This window comes from Coenobita brevimanus, chromosome 109, assembly GCF_032717465.1.
Source record: "Coenobita brevimanus isolate Jiangsu-jjx chromosome 109, ASM3271746v2, whole genome shotgun sequence".
Classification (NCBI taxonomy): Eukaryota; Metazoa; Arthropoda; class Malacostraca; order Decapoda; family Coenobitidae; genus Coenobita; species Coenobita brevimanus.
The window spans coordinates 13,722,375-13,747,056 of NC_137062.1; positions in this window are offsets into that span (position 1 = coordinate 13,722,375).

The window sequence follows — 24,682 nt, forward strand, 5'->3', positions numbered from 1 at the left end:
CAGCCTTACTTTTAGTCTTTATATAGGTCATTTAACATTTTTTGCAACGACTCTGCTTTCTCTGAGATCAGAACAATGCCATCTGCAAATCTTAAATGGTTTAAATAATCATCTATGTTTACTCCAATGTTCTCACATTCTAGATTTCTGAAAATACTTTCATGGCATGCTGTAAACAATTTTGGTGAAACTGAATCTCGCTGATGTACGCCTTTCACAAGGTTGCCTACCACTACATGATGCGACAACGCATTGTTTACAAACTATTTTTGTTTCTAGATATCATATTTTTTTATTATTTATTCACTCTGACCTCTATCGTCATCAACATCATTATGACCATCAGCATCATCTTTGCTTTACATCCTTCTCACACGTTTCCTCGGGTTTTCTGAAATAAGAATTGCAACTAATTTACATGATACTTATGAGTTAATAAATATGTGTGTGTCTTCTAAGCACTTAATTACGGAGCTAGGCTATGGTGAGTGTATAAATACTCTCAAGACCCACATTCATATCCAGCTGGAGGCGGCTTCATTGGCTAAGGAATTACGAACAGTCAGGAAGAATGGACGTAATTACCATGGCTGAATATTTAGGTCACATATGAACTGGGACTACACACACACACACACACACACACACACACACACACACACACACACACACACACACACACACACACCTTGCACCTAAAACTCGCACACTTTGCAAATTTCAGGTTAATTTCTTCAAACAATATCAATTTCCATTTACAACATCCAGCCTATGGTAGTGTGGGTATTGTAGAAGACTGGAGCAAAGGACGTCTCTTTCTCTTCAAAAGAAAATGTAAGTACTGACATAAAAAGATGCAATTTCCTGTCTTCGTAAGGTCCAGTTAAGCGCTGCCATCAAAATGAGATGCACACTCTCCTTCCCAGCTTCTCTCATTCCACCTGCCTACATCTTTGTACTGCACTAGCTTTTTACCGTTTGTAACTAGCTTTCTAAACTGGCGCCTTTTCACCCTTCAATTCGATGAAGACTGCATTATGAGTAAGGGTGGTTTGGAACTGCGGCGACTCGGTGGTTAGTGTATTCGATGTATTTGTCTCGTGATACATGAGCTCCGAGTCCAGGGTTAGAGTGCAGGCAGTGGCGGACATTTAAACCGGATGTTGGTAGCACGTTATATGCATTCATATGTTAGGACTCGGTTAATTCTGCCGATGACATATACAGACTCGGACCATACAGACATACTCGTAGTCAGTACATATCGATTTGTATCTGCATCACTCTTCCTACAGGCACACTTTCTTCATCTATACTTCGCCAGCATGGGGAAGTGAGAAATTTATGGCTATTACCCTTTGGGAAAGATCCAGTCATGTATTGGACCTTATATGTACGATGCAGAGATACATTTTGGAGATTTGAATATGTTCTTTCAATGACCTCCACCCCCCCCCCCGCCGTGTGTGTGTGTGTGTGTGTGTGTGTGTGTGTGTGTGTGTGTGTGTGTGTGTGTGTGTGCCTTTATAAAATTATCCACTTCTTTTACTCACTCACGCTCTTTACGAGAAACGGATTTTTTCATATAGGACTATGATTTCTAAGATCAATTATTTATCTCAATACGTCCTTTCCAGTAACAGTCAAGTATTCTACCACTTGACCAACTAATTCAATCAGCCAGAACCCCCCTTTCCTTACTCAGTCAGCAAACGTTCGCACCTCACCTATATAAGTAAACCCCAACAGTAGTTCACTCACATTAACTCGGCCGAATATTTTGATGTTTTTGTGGCTTATTTCGCTTAACTTGATGGCAAAATATGACAATGATACTTTTCTAAAACCTTCTTTAGCACTCCTCGTGACTAACATCATATTCTGTTGCTGAACTATTACATAATCAGCATTGAAGACGAAGAGATCTCAATTTTAGGACAAGTTAAAATGAAATGAATATTGAAGACTTTCCTTTCTCTCCCTGTCATGTGTCATTAGGTTTCAAACCAACAGCTCTAGAAAACGCACAGGCCAATATTCCGTCAGTCACCTAACTAGAATTAGCGATAATTTGTGTGTATCCATCCAATCAATATCTGTATTGTATGATTTATTGAAAAGGATTCTCTTCAAGTGGTGCCAAGCACAACAAACCTCTCCCAACAGCATTGCTGGCGAAGTATAGACAAGGAAAGCGTGACTGTGGGAAGTGTGATGCAGGTACAAGTAGATATGTACTGACTACAAGTATGTCTGTAAGTTCCAAGTCTGTATATGTCATCGGCAGAGTCTACTGAATGCAAACATGTACAAGCATATGACGTGCTACCAACACCCAGTTTAAATGTCCGCCACGGCCTGTGCTCAAACCCTGGACTCGGGGTTCACGTATCACGATACTAATACACTAACCACCCGTCGCCGCAGCTCCAAACCACACTTATTCATAAAGCAGTCTTCATCGAACAGAAGATGTAGGCATGTGGAATGAGAGGCTGTGAGGGAGAGTGTGCATCTCATTTTGACGGAAACGCTTAACTGGACCTTACGAAGAAAGGATATTGCATTTTTATGACCGTATTTACGTTTTCTTTGAAAGAGAAAGAGACGGCTCTTGTTCCAGCCTTTTTCTGCACTACCTACATTAACGGATTTTGGTACTTCTTGAAAAAAAAAAAAAATTGCCTGATTATTTGCAAAGAGAGCGAGTTTTACTATCCATTTCAGACCCTATGATGCATCGTTATTCGCAAATATGTTCTAAACAAACAGTTGGATCAATATGACATTTTGGCACAGCTTGTTTGACACCGTCCCCTAATTTTGACACCGTCCCCTAATTTATGGCACTACAGTGCATTGCCAAGAATGTTTCGTTAAGGAGTTTACTCTTGGCTTTGAAGGCGAAGCTGGCAAAAGCCAAGTAGACATTCGGACAGGGGAAGACGAGAGTGGAGGGAGAGGTGGTGGAGTGATACACGTCACAACTACGTCACGCAAAACCTTCACCTGTCCGAATGTCTACTCGGCTCTTGCCAGCTTCGCCTTCCAAGCCAAGAGTAAACTCCTTACTTGGCAATGCACTGTAGTGCCATAAATTAGGGGACGGTGTCAAACAAGCTGTGCCAAAATGTCATATTGATCCAGCTGTTTGTTTAGAACATATTTGCGAAAAACGATGCCTCATTGAGTCTGAAATGGATATTAGGTTTGTGTGTGTGTGTGTGTGTGTGTGTGTGTAATCCCAGTTCATATGTGACCTAAATATTCAGCCATGGTAGTTACTTTCATTCCCCCTGACTGTCCTTAATTCCCTTGTTAATGAAGCCGCTTCCAGCTGGATATGAATGCGGGTCTGAGAGTATTATTCTATATACGCAGTATAGCCTAGTTATGTAAATAAGTGCGTTAGAAGACACACACTTATAACTCATACGTCTCATGCAAATTAGTTGCTTTTCTTGATTTACAAATTCCAAGGAAACGTGTGAGATGGATGTGAAGAAAAGCTGATCATGGTGATAATGATGATAATGATGACAAAGAGGACAGAGTGCATACATAAAATCTAGAGACAAAAACATTATATAAACAACGTGTGTGTCGGATCATGTAGAGGCAGGCTACATTAAGGGTCCCACCACATTACCTGACCATGGCATCTTAGCCAATTTCTAATAAGCTTTGTAATTTAATATGAAATATGGAAGCCAATAACTCTCCTTGCCTATATAGTGAAGCCGTGCTGAGCTGAGCAATGAAATGATTCGTCTCCAATTTTCTTAGAAGATAGGAAAAGTTACAGTTGCACTGGAGATCACACCTGTCGTTAAAAATCACTAAAACATCCACTGTGTTTTCCCCCACAAGTCGTAAACGAATCACTGAGAAGTATTATTTGTTCATCTTGTAATTAATCTAAATTTATCAAAACGAGAATGAACTTATAAACTGTTATCCCCAGGCACTTTAATCAATTTCAGGAGGAAGTCTTCAAAAGGAAATAGCAGTTATAGCCATCAGAACCCCATCACAGGTAAGGTTCTCCTCTCCAGTATGAAATCGTCTGGCGGTAACAGGAATAACATTAAATATGTGTCATCACACGATGGAGGTTTATTCTTCATCATATTAGTATAGCCTCCTCATGTTTTGCGTTTATAAGAAGTCTTCAACCTTTGAGCAATGTGGCAGTGCAGAGTTGGCTCATATTGGACTAAGTAGTCCTCTTTATGGGCAGTATGCTATGCAAAGCAGGTAACCGAGAATTTGCTATATAAACCTTCAGGATTTAGAGGCATTGCTTGAATATTGAAGACTGCCTGTAAACATAGAACTGGTGTACATGGGATGGGTGGAGGGAAGGGGACACTTTTTTTTATTTTATGTGCCCAAATCTGGGCATACATTTCACAGATTGTTCCCAAGGGCCAGCAGTCCTGCATACTATACTCCTCCAAATGTCACAATTTCGTCACTTTCACCCATTGTTCATACTAAATACATGCTTGGGCTGTCGCATATAGAACTGGGTTATTGGGTTAGCAGGGGTAGTTTACGAGAAGTCGGCGGGTAGTCTGGTAGATCAGTGAAGTCTGCTTAAACGAAATTCAGATCTTAAACGGTTCCCTGCCCCAGCCGGAATGCGAACCTGGGTTCGTTGGGACTGCAGGACAGCTTTCTCCTGACTCCTGTCAGGAGATGTTAAATAATTTGCTGTACACCGAAATGGTCCTCATTACTGATATGTGGGATACAATACCGGTTTGTTGGTTGATTAAAAGATATAATGAACATGTTGTGGGCGAATATATATGTGATAAATCTTGAGAATAAATATTACAATTCCGGAGATAAATACAATACTTTAGATAAAAGTACATACTGCTGAAAAAAATAAATGTTGTCCCTTACAGATATTCTGAAAATAAATCTATTTATGGAGGTAAATCTGCACTGTTAGAGCTGCAACGGGGAAATTATTTAGTTATCCAGCACTGTAACTGCATCTGTACTCGAAGGGAGGGTGATAGCTAGAAGTCACCTTTCCTTATGCTGGGCAAGTAGGAATACGGTAAAGAAAGTGGATAGTCAGACTCGGTATTACCATCAGTCCTTGGAAGGATAGTGACTGCCAGTTTACCCTTCCTTATGCTGGTCAAGTACGAACATTGAAAGGGAGTTGTCCGACTCTATATTTACACCAATTCTCGGAAAGTGTGTGATATCGGTAGCCAGAATTAAAAATATAGTCATTGGATTCATACGTTAGTCGCATGACTACACAACAAAGGGATGTTCACTAGCAATTTTTCCTCCAGTTTCCTTCCAGCTTGATTCTCACCAGTTTCCACTTCAGAACTCTGACAGTACAGGATATATTCCATAAAACGTTTTAGTTTCCAGTATCAAAGTCATCATATTTGTTCTTACATGAATTACATATCTAAACAACTGTACACACTTTAAATGGTTCGGTAAAGAAGGGTATACTTTATGTTTCCAGTTTTCCATAGTATTCTATTCCCTGCCTTCCCGTTTTTTTTTCCCCAGTGCTTTATTTTCATATTTAATAAAAGTCTGTTTCGCCTCAGTATATTATTTGTGGTATTTTTTGTTCCTCATAACATTAATCTTTTCTCAGTGTTTCTTGTTGTTGCTGCTTAACCCCGATCTGTTAGTGCCAGAACACCTGTTGGCAACAGGCGAGCAGTCACTTGTGTGGGGGCGTCCTATATATAAAGTACACACACGCCGTGTCGGGAACCCACACCCATTTAAGGTATACAGCACCTCACCAGGGTCGGACCAGGGTCCTTCCCACGGCCTGTTGCAGGGAACTGTGAGGAGATTTGGCTCCCGAGTGGACGCCACACCTGCTTCACCCCGGGTTCACAGAACCTTCATGTGCAGCCTCACCTTCTGCATCTCTTCTCTGATATTTTTGCCTACTTTTTTTTCTCTTCCCCACCACTAAATTGCAGGATCATATTACAGTATCATCATAACTGCATACTATTACCTGTCACAATAGGCACACCTATGTCAGTCTGTTTGTCTATATGTTTATCTGTCTCTCTGTCTGTCTGTCTGTCTGTCTCTAAAATATATCCATATATCATCATCAGCCGTTTGAGTATGCACTCCAGGACCGACCTATCCCGACCGATACAGCCAATGTATCTCTACCAAGTGGCTTAGGTTGTCTGGTAGAGATTGTATGTAGGGTCAGAAGTGCTTGTAAGTGTAATTGTAGTGTGTAGTCTGTGAACCAAGTGTAATCGGCGCGCGCAAGCCGACTGGGTGCAAGCATACTTTAGTATGCGACCCTTGTTCAACCACAGCACCCCTTGTGTCCGCCAATGCAGTACGTGGCCGGGTGAACACACCCAAAGTTTATTACCCTGGCGGGGCGCGAACCCTGGTCCACCCGTGTACGAAACGCACACTTTACCACTGTACCACAGAGGCTCTCTCTCTCTCTCTCTCTCTCTCTCTCTCTCTCTCTCTCTCTCTATATATATATATATATATATATATATATATATATATATATATATATCATCATCAGCCATTACAAGTCCACTGCTGAACAAAGGCCTCCCCCACCCTTCTCCACGAATTCCTTGACTGAACCAATCTTTGCCACGTTTTCCCTGCAAATTTCTCTATCTCATCTCTCCACCTCCTGTCTGGCCTTTTTCTGCTACGCTTCCCATCTCTTGGTGTCCAGTCAGTCAACCTCTTGCTCCACTGATTATCCCTTGTTCTTGCTACATGACCTGCCCACCTCCATTTCTGTTCTTTTATAACTTCTGTAATATCTTTGACTTTAGTCTGCTGTCTCACCCAAGTTGATCATTTTCTGTCTCTTAAAGATATTCCCAACACTGACCTTTCCATTGCTCTCTGAGAACGAATTAATTTATTTTCCATCGATTTTGTCAGTTTCCAAGTCTCACAACCATACGTCATAGCTGGAATTATACATTCGTTATATACTTTTCGTTTCATACAAACTGGCAAGCTATTTTTCATAATTCTATGTTTACCGAAAGCTTTCCATCCAATTGTAATGCGTCTTTTCATTTCGCTATCATTATCTTTCGTTAATTTTAGTATTTGTCCCAGGTAATTGTACTCCTCAACTTCTTCAAGAATTTCTTCACTTATTCTTATGATGCTCTTTGGTGTTTGAGGATTAAACATTACTTTAGTTTTACTCCGGTTCATCTTTAGCCCTACTTTGAGACTTTCTCTGTTCAGGTCATTTAACATTTCTTGCAATGTCTCTGCTTTTTCTGAGATTAGGACAATGTCATCTGCAAATCTTAAATGGTTTAGCTTTTCTCCATCTATGTTTACTCCTTTGTTTTCCCAGTCTAGCTTTCTGAAAATACTTTCTAGGCATGCTGTAAATAACTTTGGTGAAATTGTATCTCCCTGACGCACGCCCTTCTCAATCTTAATTTTCTCTGAGTCCTTATGTAATTTAACTGTAGCTGTTCCCTCTTTATATATGTTTTCGAGCAGTTTTACAATGTTCTCATTCACTCCTTGTTCCCGCAATGAATTTATAATTGCTATGTGCTCCACTGAGTCGAAAGCCTTTTCGTAATCAACAAAACCTAAGCACAGTGGTTTATTATATTCTGTAGCTTTCTCAATTAGCTTATTCATTGTGTGCAGATGATCAGTGGTCGAATACCCACATCGGAATCCTGCCTGTTCACGAGGTTGGTTTTCCTCTAAATTTGTAGCTATTCTGTTTGTAAGGACTTTAGTGAAAAGTTTGTAAATGACTGATAGCAAGCTAATGGGTCTATAGTTACTAAGGTCTATTGAGTCGCCTTTTTTATAAAGTAGAATAACAGTTGCATTACACCATGTTTTGGAAAATTTCTTCTGTTTTATACATTGGGTAAATAAGTGAGCAAGCCTATTTTGTACTTCTGCTCCTGCATCCAACAGTAAATCTGCTACTATTCCATCTTCTCCCGGAGCCTTCCCTCTTTCATATTTTTAAGATAAATATTTACTTCGTCTGGTGTTACCTCAAGTATTTCACTTGTGTCAAGAGAAAAGTTAGCTATTGGTACTACTGTCTTTGATGTATACAGTTCTTTGTAAAATTCTTCAACTCGCTTCAGCATCATATCTCTGCATTCAATGGCTTCACCGTTTTTGTCTTTTAGTGATGTCATTTGTTGCTTTCCTAGTGCCATTTTACTTCGGACCTGTTTGAAACTTTTTCCTTTTTTGATGGTTTCTTTGATTTGATCTATGTTTCTCTTTCTTTTTTCTTCTCTTTGTCTTTTGTTGATAAGCTTATTTAATTCTGCTCGTTCTATTTCATCTTTCTTTGTTTTTACTTTCATTACCTTTCTTTTTTTCATAAGCTCAAGTGTCTTCTCTGAATACTTCCCAGCTTTGGCTGTATTAGGTTTTCCTACTACCTCCGCTGATTCTTTTAGCACTTTTGTTCGTTTGTTAGTTTGTCGATATATATATATATATATATATATATATATATATATATATATATATATATATATATATATATATATATATATATATATATATATATATACCACGTAAGACATCTGCAGGCGATCTTGGACATGGCAACTTCCAAAGCAGTAATGAAATGAATGTGGTAAATCCTCTTCTAACATAATTCGAATTCTCGGTCCACCTCAGGCCATCATCAGGTACTTCAAATGTCCTAAATACTCAGCAGGTATGATAAAAAGAAGAAACTAGGACTTTATTGATACTATAAAACTAAAGAAAACTAAGTAACAAAACCCTCGTCCCCGTATAAAAACTCAAAAAGAAATGCCACGAGTCACTCAGGGAAGACCCAGAGTTGTTTCAGTTGAGGCTTTGGAGTGAGTGACTTTGGCTCATCCCTGAGTTGTTGGCATTTCTTTTTGAGTTTTTATTCGGAGAGGAGTTTTTTTTTTTTTTAGTTTTTAGTATCAATAAAGTCCTTGTTTCTTTTTTTATCATGTCTGCTGACTATTTAGGACAGTTGTAGTACCTGATGATGACCTGAGGTGGGACGGAAATTCGAATTATGATTACATGAGCATATATAGATAGATAGATAGATAGATATAGATAGATAGATAGGCAGACAGATAGATAGATAAATAGGCCGGCAGATAGATAGATAGATAGACAGATAGATACAGAGAGAGGCAGAGAGAGTGAGAGAGAGAGCACTATTCCAAGTCACCCTCCAACACCAAATCTCACTATAAGCATTAACCAATGGTGCCTGGAGCTGCTGCATCTGATACTTGTGTACTCGTCCTATTTATATTTACAGAACATTCCCAGTCCTTACATATAATTATCTACTTTTACTGTATAGTTTTACATATACATATTGGATATGGCCATCATTAACTCTTTCATTACAAGAGGTCATCCAGACCCAAATGCAAACGCCTGACGTCGGCTTCTCTCTTGGTGGCGGAGGCATTATTTCCAAGTTACACAAACTCCTCTAAGCAAGTAACGTTAACAGCTCACAAGAGGCGATGTGACCTTCATCCTGCAAGGAATGTCGACTTCTTTCTGTGGGTGACGCAAAGATATTTTTTCAGATAATAACAAAATATCACATGTGACACATAATTCAATATTTTCAGGTACGACTGACTTCTCTTTTATTAACGTCAAGTTTCTCTACCTTGTTCTTAGAGTCTCTCTCTAGGATCTCTCTCTTTATATATATATATATATATATATATATATATATATATATATATATATATATATATATATATATATATATATATATATATATATATATATATAATCTGTCAATTTACTTACATATCTTTCACTAAGTCATCAAGTTCTCCCTCTTTTCAGGTGACGTCGACTCTTTCCTTGCAGGTGTTATTTAAATTGCAGGCGGAATTGACTTCTTCTTTGAAGGTGGTACCGACTTTTGTTTGCTAAATAACATGGCTTCTCTTTGCAGGTGACGCTGATTTCTCTATGCAAGTGATTTCCACTTCATGCCGTAGTGCAGTTTGGCTCTCTCTACACGTGACGTCAGCCTCTCTCTACAGGCGACGGGAAATTCTATTTGCTGTTCACCTCGACATATCACGGCAGGTGACAACGACGTAAACATTGTCAGGTAAGGTTGCCTTCCATCTTTTCTTTACCGTTAAATCTGTGTGTGTGTGTGTGTGTGTGTGTGTGTGTGTGTGTGTGTGTGTGTGTGTGTGTGTGTGTGTGTGTGTGTGTGTGTGTGTGTGTGTGTCTTTATCTATATATCTTTCACTATGTCAAGTTTTCTCTCTTTTCAGGTCACTTCAACTCACTTTCCTTGTAGGCGTCATTGATCCTGACGGCAACACACACTTCTTTGAAGGTGGTGTCACTTCTTCCTGCTCGGAACATTGACTTCTTTTTGTAGGTGACGCTGATTTCTCTGTGCAACTGATGTCCACTTCAGTCCGTAGTGAAAGTCGACTCTATCAACAAGTGACGTCGGCCTCTTTTGGCGGGAGACGGCAACTTCTATTTGCAGGTGACCTCGACGTATCACGGCAGGCGACCCCGACTTAATAATTCCAGGTAAAGTTGCTTCTTTCTTTTCTTTAACGTTGAGTCTCTCTCGCTCTCTCTCTCTCTCTCTCTCTCTCTCTCTCTCTCTCTCTCTCTCTCTCTCTCAATATCGATTTTTGTTTCTTTGCAGATGACACAATCGTTACCGCTCACATCGACTTGTCTTCAATTACAAGCGATGGTGAATTCTTGTTTTCAGTTGCCAAAGACTAAATCTTCTGAGGTGGCACCGCCTTCTAACCGCATATGTAATCAGCTTCTGTGTGCAGGTGGTGTCGAGTACTTTCTGCAAGGACATCGACTTCTCTCTGCTGGTCGCTTATGATTTCGAACGCTCCTTGCTGGTGATGTTGAGTTCTCTCTGCAGATAAAGAATCATAGACTTCTTCCTGCAGGTGACTTCGACTTCTCTCCTCAGGCGACATTTCATTTTCTAGGAATGTGAAGTGGACTTTTCTCTGCGTTCTCTCTACATGTGGCAACACCTTTTCTCTACAGGTGACACCACCTATTCTCTGCAGGAGACGCTGACTACTCTTTGCAGGTAACACCGACTAATCTTTGCAGGGGACGCCTACTACTTTCTATATTTGACACCGACTACTCTATGCAGGTAACACTGACTACTCTCTGCAGGTAACCCCGACTACTCTCTGCAGGTAACACCGAATACTCTCTGCAGGTAACACCGACTACTCTCTGCAGGTGATGCCTACCACTCTTTGCAGGTGACACCTCCTACGCTTTGTAGTTAACACCAAATAATCTCTACGGGTAACACCGACTACTGTCTGCAGGTACGTCGCCTTCTTTTTGCGGGAACCGTCGACCTCTTTTTGCAGGGATTACTTTAATCATTATCATCATCACTATTTTCATCGCCATGATTGGTATTATTTCACTGTTATTACTGCTTCTAGGCTACTGTTATTATTATTGCTATTATTATTATCATTATCATCATTGTTTTATTATTATTAAATTGTTCTTCTTGTTGCTGTTAATTTAGTGGTAACATATTCATATCAGTATTTTCCATGACACATTTTCTTCATTGTTGGATTTTTGGCAGAGATTCATGGCTTTCGGGCGGTATTTAGGTGCATAGTTGATGTGTATCCGGGCGGTGTTTAGTTCCATTTTCTGGCGGGTGGTAGTTAGTCTGCCAAAGCTATATAAGGCCTGGCCGAAGCTTCCACGAGCAGTTCGGGTGGAGCAGCAGCCAGAGCAACATGTCCTTCCCAGCCTGCCAGGCCCACCACAGGGACCCACACATCCTCCACACCCCCCACTACTCCTTCCCCACCCACCACCACCTCGGGGAAGGTCAAGTGGTACAGCTTCAGGCCAGGTTATGGCTTCATCACGAGGATGGACAACCAGCAGGACATTTTGTCCACTGCACCGCCATCAAAAAGCCAAACCTCAGGAAGGTTGGAAAGTCCTTGGTGGAGGGGGAGAGAGTGGAGTGTACTATCAGAAGAGGGAGTAAGGGGCCAGAAGCTGTCTCTGTCACCGGCCCTTCTGGCAGCCCCAGATCGATACAAACACCCATGTCAATGTGCAGCTGATGAGGATAGTACCACCTAGGCCAGCATAACTGCATGCAGACAATCTGCAGTTGCAATTGCACAAGAACACCAGGCAGCCCTTATCATAGCCTATTAATCCCTCTGCTGCTCCGCCACAACAAACTGCCCTCGATCTCCATCCTTGAAGAGGCATTCGGTGCTGTTACCCCTGCTCCGCCGCCTCCTCTGCCCTCTAAAGGACGAAGACCCCAGGAGCAAGAAATCCCCGGGGGCAAGAAGACCCGCGAAAAAAAAAAAAGGAAAAAAAGTCCTCAGGACAACTGTCAGGAAAAATTTTCATAGAATCCTTGGTAAGTTCCTACAGCTGAGATAGGATCTAGTTATGTCCACCAGGTAATAACTGGTCTGTCTAGGCACAGCTGAGATAGGATCTAGTTATGTCCACCAGGTAATAACTGGTCTGTCTAGGCACAGCTGAGATAGGATCTAGTTATGTCCACCAGGTAATAACTGGTCTGTCTAGGCACAGCTGAGATAGGATCTAGTTATGTCCACCAGGTAATAACTGGTCTGTCTAGGCACAGCTGAGATAGGATCTAGTTATGTCCACCAGGTAATAACTGGTCTGTCTAGGCACAGCTGAGATAGGATCTAGTTATGTCCACCAGGTAATAACTGTCTGCCTAGGCACAGCTGAGATAGGATCTAGTTATGTCCACCAGGTGATAACTGGTCTGTCTAGGTACAGCTGAGATAGGATCTAGTTATGTCCACCAGGTAATAACTGGTCTGTCTAGGCACAGCTGAGATAGGATCTAGTTATGTCCACCAGGTAATAACTGGTCTGTCTAGGCACAGCTGAGAAAGGATCTAGTTATGTCCACCAGGTAATAACTGGTCTGTCTAGGCACAGCTGAGATAGGATCTAGTTATGTCCACAAGGTAATAACTGGTGTGTCTAGGCACAGCTGAGAGAGGATCTAGTTATGTCCACCAGGTAATAACTGGTTTGTCTCGGCACAGCTGAGATAGGATCTAGTTATGTCCACCAGGTAATAACTGGTCTGTCTAGGCACAGCTGTGATAGGATCTAGTTATGTCCACCAGCTAAAAACTGGTCTGTCTAGGCACAGCTGAGATAGGATCTAGTTATGTCCACCAGGTAATAACTGGTCTGTCTAGGCACAGCTGAGATAGGATCTAGTTATGTCCACCAGGTAATAACTGGTCTGTCTAGGCACAGCTGAGATAGGATCTAGTTATGTCCACCAGGTAATAACTGGTCTGTCTAGGCACAGCTGAGATAGGATCTGGTTATATCCACCAGGTAATAACTGGTCTGTCTAGGCACAGCTGAGATAGGATCTAGTTATGTCCACCAGGTAATAACTGGTCTGTCTAGGAATAGCTGAGATAGGATCTAGTTGTGTCCACCAGGTAATAACTGGTCTGTCTAGGCACAGCTGAGATAGGATCTAGTTATGTCCACCAGGTGATAACTGGTCTGTCTAGGTACAGCTGAGATAGGATCTAGTTATGTCCACCAGGTAATAACTGGTTTGTCTCGGCACAGCTGAGATAGGATCTAGTTATGTCCACCAGGTAATAACTGGTCTGTCTAGGCACAGCTGAGATACGATCTAGTTATGTCCACCAGCTAAAAACTGGTCTGTGTAGGCACAGCTGAGATAGGATCTAGTTATGTCCACTAGGTAATAACTGGTCTGTCTAGGCATAGCTGAGATAGGATCTAGTTGTGTCCACCAGGTAATAACTGGTCTGTCTAGGCACAGCTGAGATAGGATCTAGTTATGTCCACCAGGTAATAACTGGTCTGTCTAGGTACAGCTGAGATAGGATCTAGTTATGTCCACCAGGTAATAACCGGTCTGTCTAGGCAGAGCTGAGAATGGATCTAGTTATGTCCACCAGGTAATAACTGGTCTGTCTAGGCACAGCTGAGATAGGATCTAGTTATGTCCACAAGGTAATAACTGGTTTGTGTAGGCACAGCTGAGATAAGATCTAGTTATGTCCACCAGGTAATAACTGGTCTGTCTAGGCACAGCTGAGATAGGATCTAGTTATGTCCACCAGGTAATAACTGGTCTGTCTAGGCACAGCTGAGATAGGATCTAGTTATGTCCACCAGGTAATAACTGGTCTGTCTAGGCACAGCTGAGATAGGATCTAGTTATGTCCACCAGGTAATAACTGGTCTGTCTAGGCACAGCTGAGATAGGATCTAGTTATGTCCACCAGGTAATAACTGGTCTGTCTAGGCACAGCTGAGATAGGATCTAGTTATGTCCACCTGGTAATAACTGGTCTGTCTAGGCACAGCTGAGATAGGATCTAGTTATGTCCACCAGGTAATAACTGGTCTGTCTAGGCACAGCTGAGATAGGATCTAGTTATGTCCACCAGGTAATAACTGGTCTGTCTAGGCACAGCTGAGATAGGATCTAGTTATGTCCACCAGCTAAAAACTGGTCTGTCTAGGCACAGCTGAGATAGGATCTAGTTATGTCCACAAGGTAATAACTGGTCTGTCTAGGCATAGCTGAGATAGGATCTAGTTGTGTCCACCAGGTAATAACTGGTCTGTCTAGGCGCAGCTGAGATAGGATCTAGTTATGTCCACCAGGTAATAACTGGTCTGTCTAGGTACAGCTGAGATAGGATCTAGTTATGTCCACCAGGTAATAACTGGTCTGTCTAGGCAGAGCTGAGAATGGATCTAGTTATGTCCACCAGGTAATAACTGGTCTGTCTAGGCACAGCTGAGATAGGATCTAGTTATATCCACAAGGTAATAACTGGTTTGTCTAGGCACAGCTGAGATAGGATCTAGTTATGTCCACCAGGTAATAACTGGTCTGTCTAGGCACAGCTGAGATAGGATCTAGTTATGTCCACCAGGTAATAACTGGTCTGTCTAGGCACAGCTGAGATGGGATCTAGTTATGTCCACCAGGTAATAACTGGTCTGTCTAGGCACAGCTGAGATAGGATCTAGTTATATCCACCAGGTAATAACTGGTCTGTCTAGGCACAGCTGAGATAGGATCTAGTTATGTCCACCAGGTAATAACTGGTCTGTCTAGGTACAGCTGAGATAGGATCTAGTTATGTCCACAAGGTAATAACTGGTCTGTCTAGGCACAGCTGAGATAGGATCTAGTTATGTCCACCAGGTAATAACTGGTCTGTCTAGGCACAGCTGAGATAGGATCTAGTTATGTCCACAAGGTAATAACTGGTCTGTCTAGGCACAGCTGAGACAGGATCTAGTTATGTCCACCAGGTAATAACTGGTTTGTCTCGGCACAGCTGAGATAGGATCTAGTTATGTCCACCAGGTAATAACTGGTCTGTCTAGGCACAGCTGAGATAGGATCTAGTTATGTCCACCAGCTAAAAACTGGTCTGTCTAGGCACAGCTGAGATAGGATTTAGTTGTGTCCACCAGCTAATACCTGGTCTGTCTAGGCACAGCTGAGATAGGATCTAGTTATGTCCACCAGGTAATAACTGGTCTGTCTAGGCACAGCTGAGATAGGATCTAGTTATATCCACCAGGTAATAACTTGTCTGTCTAGGCACAGCTGAGATAGGATCTAGTTATGTCCACCAGGTAATAACTGGTCTGTCTAGGCACAGCTGAGATGGGATCTAGTTATGTCCACCAGGTAATACCTGGTCTGTCTAGGCACAGCTGAGATAGAATCTAGTTATGTCCACCAGGTAATAACTGGTCTGTCTAGGCACAGCTGAGATGGGATCTAATTATGTCCACCAGGTAATAACTGGTCTGTCTAAGCACAGCTGAGATAGGATCTAGTTATGTCCACCAGGTAATAACTGGTCTGTCTAGGCACAGCTGAGATAGGATCTAGTTATGTCCACCAGTCAATAACTGGTCTGTCTAAGCACAGCTGAGATAGGATCTAGTTATGTCCACCAGATAATAATTGGTTTGTCTAGGCACAGCTGAGGTAGGATCTAGTTATCTCCACCAGGTAATAACTGGTCTGTCTAGGCACAGCTGAGATAGGATCTAGTTATGTCCACCAGGTAATAACTGATCTGTCTAGGCACAGCTGAGATGGGATCTAATTATGTCCACCAGGTAATAACTGGTCTGTCTTAGCACAGCTGAAATAGGATCTAGTTATGTCCACCAGGTAATAACTGGTCTGTCTAGGCACAGCTGAGATAGGATCTAGTTATGTCCACCAGGTAATAACTGGTCTGTCTAGGCACAGCTGAGATAGGATCTAGTTATGTCCACCAGGTAATAATTGGTCTGTCTAGGCACAGCTGAGGTAGGATCTAGTTATGTCCACCAGGTAATAACTGGTCTGTCTAGGCACAGCTGAGATAGGATCTAGTGTTTTCCACCAGGTAATAACTGGTCTGTCTAGGCACAGCTGATAAAGGATCTAGTTATGTCCACAATGTAATAACTGGTCTGTCTAGGCACAGCTGAGATAGGATCTAGTTATGTCCACCAGGTAATATCTGGTCTGTCTAGGCACAGCTGAGATAGGATCTAGTTATGTCCACCAGGTAATAACTGGTCTGTCTAGGCACAGCTGAGATAGGATCTAGTTATGTCCACCAGGTAATAACTGGTCTGTCTAGGCATAGCTGAGATAGGATCTAGTTATGTCCACAAGTTAATAACTGGTCTGACTAAAAACAGTTGAGGTAGGTTAGTAATATATATTTATTTATCAGGTAAGATCGCTACTCGTGTTGGAGGTAACGCTGATTTCAGTACGTTTGGGTAAGTTTAACTTCTTTTATTTTGCAAACAACGACTCTCTCTCTCTCTCTCTCTCTCTCTCTTTCAATACAAGCTTCTCTTTTGCAGGTGACATGGTCTTTGCCACTAACATCGACTTGTCTTCCATTCCATGAGGTGGCAAATTCTTGTCTGCAGTGTCAAAGTCTCTATATTAAGAGGTGGCATCGTCTTCTAGCGGCAGATGGCATCCATTTCTGTTTACAGGTGACGTCGAACTCTTTCTGCAGGTGACGGGAAATCTATTTGCAGGTGACCTCGACATATCACGGCAGGGGAAACCGACGACAAAATATCCTGGTGATGTTGCCTTACTTCATTTCTTTTACTATTAGTTTCTCTCTCTCTCTTTGTCTCTGTCTCTGTCTCTGTCTGTCTGTCTGTCTGTCTATCTGACTCTCTCTCTCTCTCTCTCTCTCTCTCTCTCTCTCTCTCTCTCAGTATCGACTTATATTTCTTTGCAGGTGACATAATCTTTACCGCTAACATCGATTTGTCTTCCGTTGCAAGTGACGGCAAATTCTTGTCTGCTGTTGCCAAAAAATAAGTCATCTGAGGTGGCATCGCCTTCTAATCGCAGATGGCATCCGCTTCTGTGTGTAGGTTACGTCGAGTACTCTTAACAAGTGACTTCTATCTCTCTGCTGGTCGCTTATGATATCGACTTCACTTTGCAGGTGATGTGGAGTTGTCTTTGCAAATACGGCGTCGTAGACTTTTTCCTGCAGGTGACTTCGACGTCTCTCTGCAGGTAACATCTCATTTTGTCAGAAAGTGAAGTCGACTTTTGTCTGCCTACTCTCTATAAGTGACACCACCATTTTCTCTGCAGGTAATGCTGACTATTCTCTGCAGGTGACGCGGACTATTCTCTGCAGGTGATGGGACTATTCTCTGCATGATGCTGACTATTCTCTGCTGATGATGCTGACTATGCTCTGCAGGTGACGCCGACTACTTTCTGCAGGTGACGCCGAATAGGCTATTCTCTGCAGGTGACGCCGACTACTCTCTGCAGGTGACGCTGACTACTCTCTGCAGGTGACGCCGACTATTCTCTGCAGGTGACGCCATCTATTCTCTGCAGGTTATGGCGACTACTCTCTGCATGCTGATGACTCTGCTGGTGACGCCGACTACCCTCTGCAGGTGATGCTGACTACTCTCTGCAGGTGATGCTGACTACTCTCTGCAGGTGACGCCGACTACTCTCTGCAGGTGACGCCGACTACTCTCTGCAGGTGACGCCGACTACGCTGTGCAGGTAACGCTGACCACTCTGCGCAGGTGTCGTCAAATTATCTCTACAGGTGACGTCAGCTTCTTTCTGCGGGTAATGTCAACTTCTTTTTATGGGGATCACTCTAATGATCAACATCATCATCATCACTATTGTCATCGTCACTATTAGTATTACTGTTACTAGTACGGCAACTACAACTAATACTACTAGGCTACTGCTACTTCTGGTACTATTATTATTATTATTATTATCATTATTATTATTGTTATTATTATTATTATTATTATTATTATTATTATTATTACGATTATTATGATTATTATTGTTATTATTATTGTTGTTATAATAATAATAATAATAATAATAATAATAATAATTACTATTATTAAATTGTTGTTGTTGTTGTTGGTGTTAATTTAGTGGTAACATATTCATAGCAGTATTTTCCATGACACATTTTCTTCATTGTTGGATTTTTGGCAGAGATTCATGGCTTTCGGGCGGTTTTTAGGTTCATAGTTGATGTGTATCCGGGCGGTGTTTAGTTCCATTTTCTGGCGGGTGGTAGTTAGTCTGCCAAAGCTATATAAGGTCTGGCCGAAGCTTCCACGAGCAGTTCGGTGGAGCAGCAGCCAGAGCAACATGTCCTTCCCAGCCTGCCAGGCCCACCACAGGGACCCACACATCCTCCACACCCCCCACTACTCCCCCACCCACCACCACCTCGGGGAAGGTCAAGTGGTACAGCTTCAGGCCAGGTTATGGCTTCATCACGAGGATGGACAACCAGCAGGACATTTTGACCACCGCACCGCCATCAAAAAAACAAACCTCAGGAAGGTTGGAAAGTCCTTGGTGGAGGGGGAGAGAGTGGAGTGTACTATTAGAAGAGGGAGTAAGGGCCCAGAAGCTGCCTCTGTCACCGGCCATTCTGGCAGCCAAAAGGAGGGATCTGCCCCCGCCCCAGATCGACGCAAACATCCACGTTGATGTGCAGCTGATGAGGATAATACCACCCAGGTCAGCAAACCTGCATGCACACAATCTGCCGTTGCAAATCCACAAGAAGACCGGGCAGCCCTCACCATATTAATCCCTCTGCTGCTCCTCCACAACACACTGCCTCGATCTCCATCCCTGAAGAGGCAGTCAATGTAGTCACCCCTGACCCCCAGCTTCTGCTGCCCTCTCAAAAGGAAGAAGACCCCAGGAGCAAGAAGACACCAGGAACAAGATATCCCCGGGGCAAGAAGACCCGGGGAAATAGCCTAAAACCCGGATAAAAGACATCAGAACAATTGTCAGGAAATATTTTCGGAGAATCCCTGGTAAGTTCCTACAGCTGAGATAGGATCTAGTTATGTCCACCAGGTAATAACTGGTCTGTCTAGGCACAGCTGAGATAGGATCTAGTTATGTCCACAAGGTAATAACTGGTCTGTCTAGGCACAGCTGAGATAGGATCTAGTTATGTCCACCAGGTAATAACTGGTCTGTCTAGGCACAGCTGAGATAGGATCTAGTTATGTCCACCAGGTAATAACTGGTCTGTCTAGGCACAGCTGAGATAGGATCTAGTTATGTCCACCAGGTAATAACTGGTCTGTCTAGGCACAGCTGAGATAGGATCTAGTTATGTCCACCAGGTAATAACTGGTCTGTCTAGGCACAGCTGAGATAGGAACTAGTTATGTCCACAAGGTAATAACTGGTCTGTCTAGGCACAGCTGAGATAGGATCCAGTTATGTCCACCAGGTAATAACTGGTCTGTCTAGGCACAGCTGAGATAGGATCTAGTTATGTCCACTAGGTAATAACTGGTCTGTCTGAAAAAAGGTAGGACCTTGTAATATTTATTTATCAGGAAAGATCGATTCGCATGATGGAGGTGACGCAGACTTCAATATACTTAGGTAATGTTAACTACTTTCATTTCACTTACGACGACTCCCTCTCTCTCTCTCTCTCTCTCTCTCTCTCTCTCTCTCTCTCTCTCTCGATATACATAGATAGATAGATAGACAGATATAGATATGATTATTTATCTGTATATTTGTCACTATGTTATCAACTTATCTCACTTTTCAGGGTAATTCTACTTCTTTTTCCTAACAGGTTTCACGTCATAAAAATTGCAGGCATCATCCACTTCTTCCTTGAAGGTGGTATCGACTTCTGCTTGCTGGAAACATCGACTTCTCTTTGAAGGTGAAACTGATTTCCCGATGCAAGTAATGTCCATTTCATTGCGAATGGGACGTCGACTCTCTCTACACGTGACGTCGGCCTCTTTCTGCGAGTAACGGGAAATCTATTCGCAGGTGACCTGGACATATCACGGCAGGGGAAACCGACGACAAAGTATCCAGGTAAGAGTTCGTTCCTTCATTTCTTTTACATTAAGTCTCTGTCTGTCTGTCTCTCTCTCTCTCTCTCTCTCTCTCTCTCTCTCTCTCTCTCTCTCTCTCTCTCAATATTGACTTGTTTCTTTGCAGATGACATGATCTTTACCGCTCACGTCGTCTTGTCTTCCATTGCAAGTGATGGGAAATTCTTGTCTTCAGTTGCCAAAGTCTAAATCTTCTGAGGTGGCATCACCTTCTAATCGCAGATGTAATCAGCTTGTGTGTGCAGGTGATGTCGAGTACTTTCTGCACGGACATCGCCATCTCTCTGCTGGTTGCTGATGATATCGAACGCTCTTTGCTAATAATACTGAGTGCTATCTGCAGATAAAGCATTAAAGACTTCTTCCTGCAGGTGACGACGACTTCTCTCCTTAGATGACATCTTATTTACTAGAAATGTGAAGAGGACTTTTCTCTGCCTTATCTCTACACGTGGCCCCGCCTTTGCTCTGCAGGTACCACCGACTTGTCCCTGCTGGTGATGCCGACAACTCACTGCAGGTAACACCGACTACTCTCTGCAGGTAATACCAACTACTCTCTGCAGGTGATGTTAACTACTCTCTGCAGGAAACACCAACTACTCTCTGCAGGAAACACCGACTAATCTCTGCTGGTAACACCGACAACTCTCTGCAGGTAACACCAACTACTCTCTGCAGTTAACACCGACTAATCTCTGCTGGTAACACCGACAACTCCCTGCAGGTAACACCAACTACTCTCTGCAGGCAACACCAACTACTCTCTACAGGCAACACCAACTACTCTCTGCAGGTAACACCAACTACTCTCTGCAGGTAACACCAACTACTCTCTGCAGGTAACACCAACTACTCTCTGCAGGCAACACCAACTACTCTCTGCAGGTAACACCGACTACTCTCCGAAGGTAACACCAACTACTCTCTGCAGGTAACACCAACTACTCTCTGCAGGTAACACCGAATACTCTCTGCAGGTACGTCGGCTACTTTCTGCGGGAAACATCGACCTCTTTTTGCACGGATTACTCTAATCACTATCATCATCACTATTTTGATCGTCATGATTGGTATTATTGTTACAATTATTACTCCTATTAGGTTACTATTATTATTATCGTTATTATTATTATTATTATTATTATTATTATTATTATTATTATTATTATTACATTGTTGATGTTGTTGTTGCTGTTAATTTAGTGGTAACATATTCATAGCAGTATTTTCCATGACACATTTTCTTCATTGTTGGATTTTTGGCAGAGATTCATGGCTTTCGGGCGGTTTTTAGGTGCATAGTTGATGTGTATCCGGGCGGTGTTTAGTTCCATTTTCTGGCGGGTGGTAGATAGTCTGCCAAAGCTATATAAGGTCTGGCCGAAGCTTCCACGAGCAGTTCGGGTGGAGCAGCAGCCAGAGCAACATGTCCTTCCCAGCCTGCCAGGCCCACCACAGGCACCCACACATCCTCCACACCCCCCACTACTCCTTCCCCACCCACCACCACCTCGGGGAAGGTCAATTGGTACAGCTTCAGGGCAGGTTATGGCTTCATCACGAGGATGGACAACCAGCAGGACATTTTGACCACCGCACCGCCATCAAAAAACCAAACCTCAGGAAGGTTGGAAAGTCTTTGGTGGAGGGGGAGTGAGTGGAGTGTACTACCAGAAGAGGGAGTAAGGGGCCAGAAGCTGCCTCTGTCACCGACCCTTCTGGCAGCCAAAAGGAGGGATCTACCCCGCCCCAGATCGACTCAAACATCCACGTTGATGTGCAGCTGATGAGGATAATACCACCCAGGTCAGCAAACCTGCATGCACACAATCTGCAGTTGCAAATCCACAAGAAGACCGGGCAGCCCTCACCATATTAATCCCTCTGCTGCTCCGCCACAACACACTGCCTCGATCTCCATCCCTGAAGAGGCAGTCAATGTAGTCACCCCTGACCCCCAGCCTCTGCTGCCCTCTCAAAAGGAAGAAGACCCCAGGAGCAAGAAGACACCAGGAACAAGATATCCCCGGGGCAAGAAGACCCGGGGAAATAGCCTAAAACCCGGATAAAAGACCTCAGAACAATTGTCAGGAAAAATTTTCGGAGAATCCCTGGTAAGTTCCTACAGCTGAGATAGGATCTAGTTATGTCCATCAGGTAATAACTGGTCTGTCTAGGCACAGCTGAGATAGGATCTAGTTATGTCCACCAGGTAATAACTGGTCTGTCTAGGCAGTGCTGAGACAGGATCTAGTTATGTCCACCAGGTAATAACTGGTCTGTCTAGGCACAGCTGAGATAGGATCTAGTTATGTCCACCAGGTAATAACTGGTCTGTCTAGGCACAGCTGAGATAGGATCTAGTTATGTCAACCAGGTAATAACCGGTCTGTCTAGGTACAGCTGAGATAGGATCTAGTTATGTCCACCAGGTAATAACTGGTCTGTCTAGGCACAGCTGAGATAGGATCTAGTTATGTCCACCAGGTAATACCTGGTCTGTCTAGGCACAGCTGAGATAGAATCTAGTTATGTCCACCAGGTAATAACTGGTCTGTCTAGGCACAGCTGAGATAGGATCTAGTTATGTCCACTAGGTAATAACTGGTCTGTCTGAAAACAGTTTAGGTAGGACCTTGTAATATTTATTTTATTTATCAGGAAAGATCGATTTGCATGATGGAGGTGACGCAGACTTCAATATACTTAGGTAATGTTAACTACTTTCATTTTACTTACGACGACTCCCTCTCTCTCTCTCTCTCTCTCTCTCTCTCTCTCTCTCTAGATGTAGATAGATAGACAGATATAGATATGATTATTTATCTGTATATCTGTCACTATGTTATCAACTTATCTCACTTTTCAGGTTAATTCTACTTCTTTTTCCTAACAGGTATCACGTCATAAAAATTGCAGGCATCATCCACTTCTTCCGTGAATGTGGTATCGACTTCTGCTTACTGGAAATATCGACTTCTCTTTGAAGATGAAACTGATTTCCCGATGCAAGTGATGTCCATTTCATTGCGAATGGGACGTCGACTCTCTCTACACGTTACGTCGGCCTCTTTCTGCGAGTGACGGGAAATCTATTCGCAGGTGACCTGGACATATCACGGCAGGGGAAACCGACGACAAAGTATCCAGGTAAGAGTTGGTTCCTTCATTTCTTTTACATTTATTCTCTCTCTCTCTCTCTCTCTCTCTCTCTCTCTCTCTCTCTCTCTCTCTCTCTCTCAATATTGACTTGTTTCTTTGCAGATGACATGATCTTTACCGCTCACATCGACTTGTCTTCCGTTGCAAGTGATGGGAAATTCTTGTCTTCAGTTGCCAAAGTCTAAATCTTCTGAGGTGGCATCGCCTTCTAATCGCAGATGTAATCAGCTTGTGTGTGCAGGTGATGTCGAGTACTTTCTGCAAGGACATAGACTTCTCTTTGCTGGTTGTTGATGATATCGAACGCTCTTTGCTAATGATGTTGAGTTCTCTCTGCAGATAAAGCATTAAAGACTTCTTAATGCAGGTGACGTCGACTTCTTTCTTTAGGTGACATATTATTTACTAGCAATGTGAAGTGGACTTTTCTCTGCCTTCTCTCGACAAGTGGACCCGCCTTTGTTCTGCAGGTAACACAGATTCCACTTTCCAGGTAACACCGTCTACTCTCTGCAGGTAAACACCGACTACTCTTTGTAGGTAACACCGACTACTTTGCAGGTAACACAGACTACTCTCTACAGGTGATGTCGACTAGTATCTGCAGATAACACTGACTACTCCCTCCAAGAAACACCGACTACTCCCTGCAGGTAACAGCAAGTTCTCTCTGCAGGTAACGCTGACTACTCTCTGCAGGTAATGTCGAACACTCTCTGCTGGTAATACTGACTATTCTCTGGAGGTAACGCCGACCACTATCTGCAGGTAACACCGACTACTATCTGCAGGTAACACCTACTACTATCTGCAGGTAACAATGACTACTCTCTGTAAGTAACACCGACTAGTAGCTGCAGGTAACACCATCTACTCTCTGTAGGTAACACCGGCTTCTCCCTGCAAGTAACACCGACTATTCTCTGTAGGAAACACCGACTACTCTATT